Source organism: Ostrinia nubilalis, chromosome 11 (genome assembly GCF_963855985.1).
Source record: "Ostrinia nubilalis chromosome 11, ilOstNubi1.1, whole genome shotgun sequence".
NCBI lineage: Eukaryota > Metazoa > Arthropoda > Insecta > Lepidoptera > Crambidae > Ostrinia > Ostrinia nubilalis.
Genome location: NC_087098.1, coordinates 5,131,406 through 5,144,832, shown reverse-complemented (window position 1 = coordinate 5,144,832; position 13,427 = coordinate 5,131,406). Strand labels below are relative to the sequence as shown.

The following is a 13,427-nucleotide window of genomic DNA, read 5'->3' as shown; positions in this document are numbered from 1 at the left end:
CGAACATTACTTTCATTCATAAATTTTACTTTTGATAAATTCCGAACGTTTTGCTGTTGAGGGGGCCTTCGCGGGGTGCGGGCGGCAGTCGGCCGCTGGCCTTCAGACGGGGAGGTTGTGTCACTCGCTACAAACTGACATTAGCGATCAAAATGATTTTTTTCTTTGGCTAAGTTGCACCACCTGACGTGACCTAACTTTGACCGTAGCTTTGGCGATAACCGGTGTTTTTTGTATGGAGTTAGACAGACTTTTGACGCTTGTCAAAGTTGAAGTAAGATGGTGCAACCCAGCTTTTGTTCGACAATAGATTTTATGTCAGAATTGTTCATAGAGTACGTGCAGTCAGATGATACAATTGAATTATGACGCGCTCAGACGCTATTTTCTACCTGAATAGAATCTATTAGTGTAAAAAAACTATAATTGACTCCAAAACAACTGCACTAGATAAATACAAGTAGAAAATTTATTACGTTATTTATTTACTAGGCCTTTGCAATCAGTATCCAAATTAGGAGCTAGTCAGAATCTGTAACTTAATCGATTTACGTGAAGAAAACAATTTATATTTTTCATACTTATTACAATTAGATTTTAAATATGTTTCTTCGCGAAAATACCACAATTAAAAATAACACCTGTAACGCCCCTGGGTCTGCGGGTGTCTATGGGTGACGGTAATCATTTACCAACAGCTGATCCGTTTGCTCGTTTGCCTCCTGTCACATTAAAAAAAATTAAGATAAAGTGGTATTGAATTGTTCTATAGAGCTTATTAAAAATTTGGATACTGATTACAAAATTAGCCATTTTCGGAGTCGGTGTCGGTGTCCTACCTTTTGGTGATTCGTTTTGGAGTTGGTTTTAATTTTTAGTGAAATTAATCTATTTCATGCCTTTAGTAGACTATAGGTACCCAGTAGACCTTGTTGTTGCCACTGAAGGTGCATAGGTACTCAGTACATTGATACCATATTTTTCATGTTAAGTGCAAATAAACTTCCCTAAATTACCAAACCATGAAACGTACCTTCGTCACCGTCGTGGCAGAATTAAATAACTGACACTTTTGGCAAAAACCACTTTTTCCACTTTTTGTATAGTAGAAAGTGTTACCTATATTTTGATCTTACTCTCGTGGCAATATCTATGATATTTCTAAAGATATCTTCAGTTTAGTGAAACTATTGACCATAAATTACAACTCTGTTTGTTGTAGAATTTACGTGGCAAAACTGAATAAGTGACTTTATTTAATTCTGCCACAACTCACTGCGAACGTTGCTTCAAAATACTTGTACTAAGAAAGTCAACAAGTGACTTTATTTAATTCTGCCACAACTCAATCCGAAACATTGCTTCAAAATACTCGTACAATTGTGTTTTTGATTTATTTCATTTTTGTAACATTACTTTAAATGTTACTTTTAATTTCAATGTTCATTACTCAGATGTTGAATCTGGATAGTTACCTTCATCATTATCATCATTTCAGCCATATAGGACGTCTACTGCCGAACATAGGTCTCCCCCAATGATTTTCAATATGACCGGCTGGTAGCGGTCTGCATCCAGTGCTTTCTTGCTACCTTTATGAAGTCCACGTTGTGCTTTCCGGTACTTGCCCTCCACTCCAGAACCTTGCTGCCCCATCGTCTGTCAGTTCTGCGTACTATGTGCCTTGTCTCTTGTACAGAAAAACCGAGCATAGCCCTCTTCAAAGCACGCTGTGCAACTTTGAGCTTATTTATAAGGCCTATAGTAAGAGGCCGCGTTCCCGAGCCATACATCATCAGTGGTAACACATACAGATCGTAGATTTTCGTCTTTAGGTACTGAAATATTTTGGATGAAAGGATGTTGTGTAGTTTCCCGAACGCTACCCAGCCGAGTTGGATTCGACCTCTTTCTCTACCTAGTTGAAACGTTTGTCCGAGGTAGACATACTTGTCAACAATCTCGAGATTCGAGCTCCTAACCGAAACTGGGTAGGGCGCAACATAGACAATCCAATGCAGCGGTGAATAGTTTCGGAGATCCGGAGATATAACATCTCCCTCATGCCTCGCTGCAGAGGAATCGCCCTCGTACTCCAGTCCTGTACTCGGACCAACATGGTGGCGTGTATAAGCACTTCAGCACCTCGATATGTACCGATACTTTTCAGAAACCAGCTTGTTCGGGAGGCTGGAAGTCATCGAACCTACGCGCGAGATCATTCGTGATAACTTTAGAAAACAGCTTGTAGACATGATTCAGAAGTGAGATTAGTCAGTAATTCTTCAGCAAGGTTTTATCCCCTTTCTTGAAGAAGAGTACCACCACGCTTCTGTTCCATGCCTCTGGCGTTGTTCCCTGGAGTAAGACGAACTTAAATAGTCTCTGAAGGACTTGACTTTAATATCGATGTTCCACCCGCGTTCAGAAGCTCCGAGGTTATTTCGTCATCACCCGGTACCTTGTTGTTCTTTAGGTGTTTGAGAGCCATCCTAATCTCGTATAGGCTGATAATGCTGATATCCACAATATCTTCGTCGAGGTATATAGCTGTCCATAAAACTTTTCAATCTCACCCAGAACCTCGGCTTTTGTTGACGCTTCGCCCAATAGAGTAGTCTCTTGCGAACACTTTCGAGCCTTAGTTCCGCTCTATCGCCTCTTTAATACTATTTGTATTAAAGTTGCGAACATCATGTTGCAAGGACTTCCATATCTGTCTATTGAGCTGCCGATGTGCCTTAGCGTCAACGGAGATCTGCAGAGACATTGAACGTCGTTCTGCCATGACGTTGAGAGTAAGGAATCCCTATGGATCCCTAGGGAGAGATCCCTATTACAGTTTTATTGTTTTTGGATTATTTTAATTTTGATATTCATTTCGATGTTGGTTCTTTCAATTGTATTTCAATGTTATAGGAAACTGATGTTGATGGTTACCATACCAATTTGTTAAAAATTTATAAGTATTAAATAAGTAAGTATATTCTAGTATTATTTAACAATTTTACAGATTTTGACTAAAATTGCATTGACAAAACAAATAAAATAAAATGAATAAATCAACATTTAGGTCAATAAAAGTGTGGCAAAATTAAACAAGTGTACTTATTCAATGGAAATATTCGTTTTTGTAATACCTTGGTTGAGGCAAAACTAAATAAGTGACATACAAAAACTAAATAACTGCAACTTAGTCGTAAAATACGGTTGTGGCAAAACTAAATAATTACATTTTTATTTTTTTATTTAAAATAATACAAAGTAACATCATCGAATACTATTGAATTAATAAAGGTAAATTTGCTGTATAAAATATCAAAAGACCGACAATAAAATATTTTAACCCTTAAAAGTTATCGCCATTTTTAACGAAAAAAAACACAAAAACGTGAATATCTCGCAACTTTGGTTTTGTCAGTTATTTAATTCTGCCACGACGGTGACGCTATATTATTAAAAAGTTTCGCAGATAAAAACTGAAATCCTCTTATAAGGTGATGAATTTTAGGAGCATGTCATGAAACCAAAATTATTAGCATACAAGAGCTTGTTTTAAAAAAAAAAATTTTATTTATGATGGGGAATTTACTGCGGCGTAGTAGCAGAGATTTTCCGTTTGTAGATCGTAATAATTTCGAAGAATAGGGATGTTTCGTGGATAAAGCAAGAAAGTAGCAAGAGTTTGAATAAGACCGTCGGTGAACTTACCAAAAAAAAACTCTAAATGTATTTTTCACTTTTTTAAACTTATGAAAATTTAAAGAGATGAAGCGCACCAAAGTTCAGAAGATGAGGCACATGACGTCAAGGCATGCTTAAAAATGTGGCGATTTGTGTCGTCACGCGGAATTTCATCGCATCATTATCTTCGTAATTACTTGTTTAATTGAAAAATAAAAATATCCTGTGTCCAATATTTTTTGATAATGTAAAATTGACGGACCAAAAGTCTTTTTTAAAGAAACTAGCCTATTCCTATGGCCACATTCCAGCTCCATCATCAGACCCTGCAGTTTCCCTTAGAGAATTGAAGACTCATGATTTTCAAAGTAGCGTACCTACTTACATAACATTAGGTACTTGCTTATACAGGGTCAGGGGTTTGTCATCTAGCCTAGTTGTCGTCAGGAAGTTGGTCTAACTAATTCAGCTTGCAACTAATTCAGCTTGCAAGATTCCACCCGAACAAACATTTATGTAATTACCTACATACATCATAAATTGCAAGCTAAATAAAAGCTTGTAATAAAGTCGGGTTTGTTCAAATTTCGAGAACGACTGAACCGACAAAAGCATTAGAAAATTTACGAAAAATAAAATAAAATTTTATCCCGTACAAAATGTTCATGGATTTTGTTATTTTTATTAAATACCTTTACGCCTGAGTTAAATGAGACCGACATCAAGGTTCATCAATTTAAGTTTAAAATAATAGGCAGTAATGTATGAAGAAAGAGCTTCTATTCTGTATCTACCTATGCCCGTGTATTTTTGATCGGTGTCAAATCGGAGTTTTTGGTGCGGGGTACGCGGGTGTTGCTCGCGGCGTGAAGGTCAAACGCCCAAGGTCATTGAGGACTCTAATCGCCTTAATTACTTAACGAACAATTAGCTATAGGTACAAATACCTTATGTAACTTTTTTGTTGAAGATTTTTGAAGTGGTCGGTCATGTCAACATTATTTATAAAACGAAGTAGGTAGGTAGGTAAATGACTGACGTGTAAACAATGTTTTTCCTCAAGTATATTTGATGAATTTCATTGCGGTTTACCAAAGGCTAAAATAAATGTGCAAATCAGACAGTTCACTAGTTATTAAAAGCACATAATAAACCACTCACTTTTCAGGGCAAGAAGGTTTAGAGGACATAATTAAAACATTAAATTGATTGTTGCTTTGAATCAGGTCGAAGCAGTAGGTAATTTTGATTTCCTCACAATCTATACTAATATTATAAATGCGAAAGTAACTCTGTCTGTCTGTCCCGCTTTCACGCCTAAACCACTGAACCGATTTTGATGAAATTTGGCATAGAGATAGTTTGAGTCCCGGGAAAGGACATAGGATAATTTTTATCCCGGGTTTTGAAACAGGGACGCGCGCGAAAATTTTTTTCTGTGACAGACAAAATTCCACGCGGGCGAAGCCGCGGGCGGAAAGCTAGTCACATTATAAATTACATACTTTACATAACAAGTCGTACAAAAATTGTTATTATTTTGGGGTCCCAACAACAAATAGCTATAGCATTTTGCACGGATAGCTAGTTCTTTCTAGTTTTCACTGGAGGACGACCCTATCTAATGGAAGGTACTTCTCGAAGGAAACTGTCATAGCTCACTGTATGTGCTGACAGCGGAACACTAAAGGTAATTGCTAACTGTGCAGTTGCGTGCTTCGCTCTGGCTAATGCACTCTATAATGAGGATGGTCAAATCAACAAAATTATTCTCACACTGCTTTCTGAAGTCTATCCATACATTATACTTAGTAGAAACTACGCCATCTTTTAGGCTATAGGTTTGTGGCCCCAGTAACAGTGCCTTAGAGCTGTGTTCTCAGCTGCTCTACAATTTGTTTCTATACCTGACTCTAGCTAAATCTACTAAATGAAAATTCAACGAAAAGTTATGTGGTGCCCCTTTTTGATATTCTTCTGGTACAATGTAAACCTTACAGATACAATAATAGAAAAACCGCAAACCATTAGAAAAACCTTCATATCAATTGGTTGCGGTGATGAATTCCTTAATTACCACCGCACAGTACTACATTTAACAATGGGGTGAACGTACCTTGCGCACGCGTCCCCTCGCCTCAAATTACACACATATTGATATACTTTAACATAAACATATGCTCAGTTTCACAGTCATCGAATTTATTTTCAAACGAATCCATTACATAGACTCTACATGTGGAATTGACAACTTTAATATTTCTTTTTTAATGCTGAAACATCTGGTAACGAAACTGACGAGTGAGATAAATATAGTATAAATGTTTCAGCATTCAGGCAAGCAATTTTTACAAGTCATCCATGGCATCATCTCTAAAATTTGGAAGGTATTTCACTGATGAATCATTCGTCATACCTACGTACGGAAGTTTATTTATTAGTTCGGTTTGTGTTGACTTCATTCATGCCCAAGCATCATCATATTGTTCACTTACTAACTAGGGTTGACGACACGTTGCACACGCATTATTTCATCGATTTTAAAGCCATAAACGTCACTTTGACTTTTTCTAATTGATTATTCCATAAAAAACAGGCTGCTAAACTAAAATCTACGTGACGAATTGCATTGGCCGAAAGAATACTAGCAAGAAATATAGTAAATCACATTAGAATTCAATTTAAAACAGGTATGTAAGGTGAATGTACAGCACATTCTACAAGCTTTGTGGTGGCAAATATTGCTTCTCAATCAAGTGGTCCAACGTGTCGAGTTTCCGACCTTGTCTTCGCTAGTTAATTTTTTACGAACCGGTTATTATTGTCTCCCTTAAACTCATGTTGTTCATCGTAGATCCGGTGAAGAGATTCCGATCATAAAGTACTTACTAAAGAACGATGATCCGTTCCATTCTGAAAACGCAACAAAAAAATCTTACGTTCGTTGTTCTAAAGATAAAATTTAAAAACATAAATATGTCGGGTACTCGATGACCCTAAGCGTCATTCAACAGACAGACTTACTACCGCTGATTGAAAGTGCGCAAGAGTCGATCGTGAGACTCGGCCCCATTCCTAAACCAAGAGACATGCTTAGTTAACTTTCGTGGGGCACGTGATTAGCATGTGACCACTTAAGTTTATTTTCACACTGCAAGTAAGTAAAAGTAGTGTCTCTTATTTAAAGGAAATTAATTAACTTTGAAAGGTAAATAATTTATATCTAAATGGAACGAATGGTAACTTTAAGTACACACATTTCCCTGTTTAACTGTTTGCGTACAATATTTATCACATATGCAGTAATACGGTAGCGGCTCCTGATAAAGTTTGACCTGACTTGAAAGTTTTATTAATGACTCTACATTACGATTCCGCGTCGTATAGGAGCGCTGCCGTGATTATCATGCGCGAGCCCTCCGAGCGGTATCACGGTGACCCTCGTAAACACTCGCTGAAATCGTAATAGTATAACAAAATATTTTTTTTATCGCGGCAAGCGAGGCGTGCTTTAACATGGCCGTCGCTCGCCGGCGCCGTTCAGTACACCCGCAACCGGTGGCGAACGCACGTCGCGCACAATGCACCCAATGACTTACGAACATTCATAAAATCGGAAAAGAAACATTTTATTTTAAGGTTTTCCCGGCACGCAAAAACCTTCAAGTGTTTTTAAAAATAAGTTTTGAAAAGTTTGCTCCGGGCGCGTTCGCGTAGATGCTAATTAGCCGGCGTTACGGCGTTCGAAATCCCAATTGGTCAAGGTCCGTTTTGCCTTTGCCGTGTTTGTGATAATTTGTGCAAGGAGTTCTCCTAGGTTGAGTTCAATTCGGGTGAGTGACACCGATGGCCTAGACTAGTAGGCCTAACTTTATTTTTACATTTAGAACGCGCGGGATGCGCAGCCGCCTATTTTTGGTACACGCTGCGTTAGCACCTATGCTCTAAGCTACATTCTCATGTTACAAAATAATGTAGATGCGAGAAAGTTGTAAATATGTGCAACATTTTCGACGCATACTAATAAAGTCGTAAACGGATGAAAGTCGGGTTTTTCTTAAATTATTGTATTATTCAGTCGATTAAATACAGCGTTAAAGTTAATTGACGTAATTACACCGGGTATAAAATTATAAACTATTTTATGATCTTGAATGGAATATATTTTGTTTTCAATTTTATAGTAATACTTTATTAATGCGAATCGTTATGCTTTTATAGAGTTGTGGGAAATAAGTTTCAAGTCTTATAGAGCGCGCTTAAACATTGCTAATGGGTTCGTTCACTTCAAAGACGTTTGAGAATGTCTTATTCAAAGTCAGTAAATGTGCTTCGAACCTATGAATATTATTTTACTAACATAAGTAGGTTGATATGCAAAAATGATAATTTGATACGAATGAATTACACAAAGTATGTGAGTATTATTAAAGGTTTTTCAAGGGCGCAGTCAGTTTACCCCTGAAAATGGAACAAATTTTAATAACTCTATTTAATTTTAAGTTGAGATTCAAATGTTTGATTGTTAATTTTCTAATATTTTGATCAATAATGTAATTTAATCTATTCTTGATGAGTATTGATTTCATATTTCGGGTCTTATAATGTCTCTACATTAAACAAACATTTTCAACAAAAGGCTTCAAGGTTAAACATAATATGTAAATAGTTTCCGCACCAACTGGTGAAACATTTTTTTCAAAGCATTCGCATTTTTGTATTTCGTCTTTCGATCTCTGTTTGCTTTGAAATCACGTTTTTAAATATGTTATCGTACGCTTTCCTATTAGATATTCATTCCTATAAGAGCTCCTAATATTCATATTCCAGTTAGTTAGGTATCGATGTTCTATCGAAGAAAACTATAGATTAATTAACTTACCTACTTTTCATGCAAACATAATTATGTCAATTACAATAAGAAAAACATTACCTCTCAATTAGGTAAGTAAATGAGTTGATTAAATTGTCACGACTTTACATATGCGTATGTGCTTCTAATTACAAACACCGACTTAAGATTGATTTACCTCATAGGCTTTGCTTCAATATATGTACATAAAAATGAATTGCTGTACGTTACTCTCGCTAAAACTGGCTGGGCCGATTTAGCTGAGTTTGGTTTTGAAATGTTTGTCGTAGTCCAGGGAAGGTTAAAACAGTGAGATAATATGAAAAAATTGCGATTAAGAAGATTGGAAACTTATGGAAAAATTACTAACATTTGCGAATGATTTTTAATGTAATATTACATTGTCTACAGACAACATTATTTTATTGCCATTTAATAGTTATTGTCGTGTAAGATCTGCATAGAGAACACAATCTTAACATTAATATCAATAACATCTATCTCACGTACGTAAAACGTGCCAATACACAAAAGTCTTAATTATTGTTCTTATTAAATATGAAAACGAGAATAAACGATACTGTTATCCGAAGTTCAGACATACTTCATGGTACACAATAGCCGTGACATCACAAATCGAGTCCAATTGCCCACGAATCGCTATAAAACGTTCACCGACTATGGGTGTACCGTCACAGGATTAATGACCCGGAATTCCCAAATAGATGCATCATTGTAAAGAGTAAGGGAAGGGAACCCCTTGAATGCAAGTGGTTCGTCGAAGGAACAACATTACGATGCATAGATTTTGTAAGGGATAACAGTTGCATAATTTTAAGAATGGAACACAAAATAACAGTTCGAAAATTATTAAAAACATAGAGGCAGTCGAAATGTAAATATTTAAGGACCTTGATAATAAAAAGCAAACGTGCTTTTTGCGACTGGAACAGCTAATCAACGTGATTGAAAGAATAAAATACCTGAATTAAGAACTCGATTCTCTTGAGATTTTTGACTCAGAGTTACAAGACTTCATTATAGCGATTGTGAAATCGATACGTCTTAAAGCTATAAGTAATTTGATAAAGCTGTTATTGTCTTACTTAATTAATTTATCGTTGTAAAGCTGCTTAGTAGAGACTACTTGTCATTTAATAATTTTATTACACAGAAGATAAAATGTCATTGAAATTATAGAAACAAGTGAATGGACCATCGGATTCTCTACGTAACGGCTCTCCTTTTGTAGGAGTACCAGCTAATGTTATAGTGATTCATTTTCAGTGAATGGCATCATGTGATGCGCCTTATACGAACCGTTCTCAAAGTGGTCTGGTTTGGGTTAATTGATTTTACAGTTTTGGACTTACTTAGTCACCATAATTACATGACCTAAATAGATAATACCTCTATTTCAGTTTTTTTAAATTCAGGTGAATTGCCCCAAACAGTTGTTATGACTTAAATGCGCCTAATTGCCATGTAGTAGGTGTCTTATTTGGTCGGCTGACATTTTTCTGTTTGCGTTGACACTTCCCAAAAGTCGACACTATCTTACATTTTAGATAGTGAGTTAATTGGTGTACACACAGATTAATATTTGACATCCGTGGACGGGTCATCATGACATCATCTAGGATCTGAAATACTTGTGCGAAACTGATGTTCTTTGTAAGTAACAGGTATTTTTATGTCCATCAACTTTTCTTAATATGTATCTGCTTGGCCTAATTGTTAAACTTTAGAGTAAAGTTAGCTAAAGCTGTCATAATGTAATGATAATCAGAATCTAGACAGCAAATCCAGGCTAAGGTGCACCTACAGAATACCATGTGTTGTCAACGTAACCACCACTATTCTGAAATGTTTGTGATTCATAAAGTGGGAAATGACTTTTTATCAGTAGACGAATGTGACCGATAAAGATAAAGCGTTTTTATGTACCAATTTAACACCAAACTACAGTTTTTGCTGCTTGTTTGTATTGTCCTGTTGGCTCCGATTTGGATTGGGACAGAAAGGCGAGAATTCGATGGTTTTAGTGATATTACCGTTTTGCATTAAATCGGTTTTTTTATCTACCTAATACAAAGTTGCGGGCTTTAAGTTTTAAGTTACTATCTTACTTTTAATTACACGAATGTTTTTTAATTTCACAATAAACGGTTTTAAAATTGGATCAATCGGCACCATCAATGCAATGGTTTGTTAAATCACAAAAAACGGCGCTAACTCATTTATACCATCGTGAAATATGGTTGCAGTCACAAAAACTGTACCCCAAATATTCCATTGAATAATTTCTTAGAAGCGACCCTTTACTGGGAAACTTTTTTAGGAACTATGACAACAACTTGTGTGTGCGTGAACATTTTTTAGCTTTATTTCTTCCTGGTTAATGCTGATCTAAGACATTCTCTTAGAAAAAGAATTAATTGATTTTCAGTTAATAACGCAGTAGGTTACATAATATTAATTAAGCAACTTTATATTGTGGGTATTATGGTAGTCATTTGAACTGCTACGAAGTTAAATAAGTAAAATATTAACTAGCTTTATACTAGCAGATAAGTAGTACCTAACTCGATTTCCCATATTCGCTGACCTAGGAATGCTTATAACTTTCATAATCCTAATAAGCTTTCCATTACTTACCTTTAACAGCAATTTCCAACAGCAAGTTCTCTTGTACACTGTTATTTGAACCATAAATATGTGAGATGTAATAAAAGTCATATTTTACAACACTATCTATTTACTTAGAGACTTTCCTTTTTATTGTCGGTAAAACACGCAAAATCTATTAACGAGTTAACTTTTAAATGAAAATTGGCATTGAATCCTATTTATATGTAGATGGTTGATTTTTAGGAAACGCTCTTTAGGTATTTATTCCTTAGAGAGGAGTAACTTTGTGTCCGATAATTCATACAAAACTGTATTTTATACGTACACACTTTATTTAGATTCACTTACCATGAAGTAATAATTCGTATGAAGCCGTTAGGGAAAACTATTGAACTTAAACTATGTAATAAACCATATCGATTATTTTCGCTGGTTAGAACCTGATTAATAAAGCTATGTGTTAATAACGAGTGATGACAAATAGCCATTTATGGGAGGCAAATTAAATTAGCACATTCGCGTGTGTTTGACCATAACGCCTCGAATTTTAACTACTAATAAGTAGGGTAAATAAACGCCCTAGTAGCTTTTTAAACAGTTGTAATAGGTATTGATTTATTTGATGGGGTCTAATTGATGGATTTTATGATGACGCTATGGTTTATTATCTACTAATCTTTATTTGGAGCTGAAAAATTTAACCCTGAAAATAGGAAGATTGTTTAGAATGAGGAAAATTAATTCTATTATGCTTCAACCACACCAACGCATGCAGATCGCGATCATAGGCCAATGACAGGTCGCGCGGACTGTCATGCATGGGTCGCACGACCTGTCATTGGTCTAGGTATGATCGCGCCGGCGATGGCGATCTGCACGCGTTGGTGTGGTTGAAGCTTTACTCTTACTTATAAGCTTTGGTACTTGTTAATGAGCTTCTCTGCTAATACAACAAGCTTACGATTGTAAGCGAGAAAAAACTATCTTGATTGATAGAGCAATCGTGAAATTAAACAAGAATGAAAAAAACGTTGAATACCTATGTAGTTATTACAATCTCAATTGGTGATAAACCTTGGTGTCAATCTTTATGAGCTTATATCAAAAAGCGTCTGATATTTATAGTCCAGTATACTTTTATGTTGCAAGTCGAGTAGCTAAATGTTAGGTACGTTAATATTTTATTTAGCGCTTAGACTTATAAGGGAGATTTTAGTACCAAATTCATCTTGACAAGTTAATGTATTAACGCAAAAGATCTCAGACTACTTTTTAGGGTTCCGTAGCCAAATGGCAAAAAACGGAACCCTTATAGATTCGTCATGTCTGTCTGTCCGTCCGTCCGTCCGTCCGTCCGTCTGTCCGTCCGTATGTCACAGCCATTTTATTCCGAAACTATAAGAGCTATACTGTTGAAACTTGGTAAATAGATGTATTCTGTGAACCGCATTAAGATTTTGATGCAAAAATAAAAAAATAATAATAAATATTGGGAGCTCCCCATACTTAGAACTGAAACTCAAAAATTTTTTTTTCGACAAACACATACGTGTGGGGTATCTATGGATAGGTCTTCAAAAATGATATCGAGGTTTCTAAAATACTTTTTTTCTAAACCGAGTTTGCGTGACAGACGCTTCCAAAGTGGAAAAAAGTTGGTCCCCCCCCTCTAACTTCTAAAATAAGAAAATGAAAAATCTAAAAAAAACATATGATGTACATTACTATAAAAACTACCAACGAAAATTGTTTTGAACGAGATCTAGTAAGTAGTTTTTTTTAATACCTCGTAAATCGTAAACCGCTTATAACCGCGTAATCTTTCATACAAATAACTTAAATTAAAAAAAATATTCATAAATCAATGGTACGGAACCCTTTGTGCGTGAGTCCGACACGCACTTGGCCGGTTTTTTTAATGGAAATGGAAATTAACCAAATCGTTATACTCGCATCATCGTCATGATTTAATTAATTTATTATTGCAATCGGAATAAGTTAATAATGTTTACAGACCTCTGGGTAAATATTATCGCAGTTATGGCCTGCCCACAGACCCGCAAGCATTTTGTTTGTAAACAACGCTTAGATATGCAATTCTTGCAGTTACACTTGAGATACTCTTGAGTACCACTATGCAAATTAAGTTCCTTGGAAAACAATGCGGTAGGAAATTATTATCTTAAAAGTAGGTACAGCTTAGTTTAGATTTAATTAAATGTTTATTTAAAACCAATGGTCTGACAAAAAGAGTTATGAG

At 35.7% G+C, this 13,427-nt stretch overlaps 1 protein-coding gene across 2 annotated transcripts in view; it reads left to right on the top strand.

Moving 5' to 3' along the window:
• The first annotated feature begins 7,218 nt into the window (after window positions 1-7,218).
• Window positions 7,219-13,427, top strand: part of LOC135076087 (monocarboxylate transporter 10) — a 28,410-nt gene continuing 22,201 nt past the window's right edge. For both annotated transcript variants that reach the window (XM_063970543.1, XM_063970544.1), the window contains exon 1: window positions 7,219-7,517. The gene's annotated coding sequence lies outside the window, so the exon portion shown is untranslated. The remainder of the gene's footprint in view (window positions 7,518-13,427) is intronic.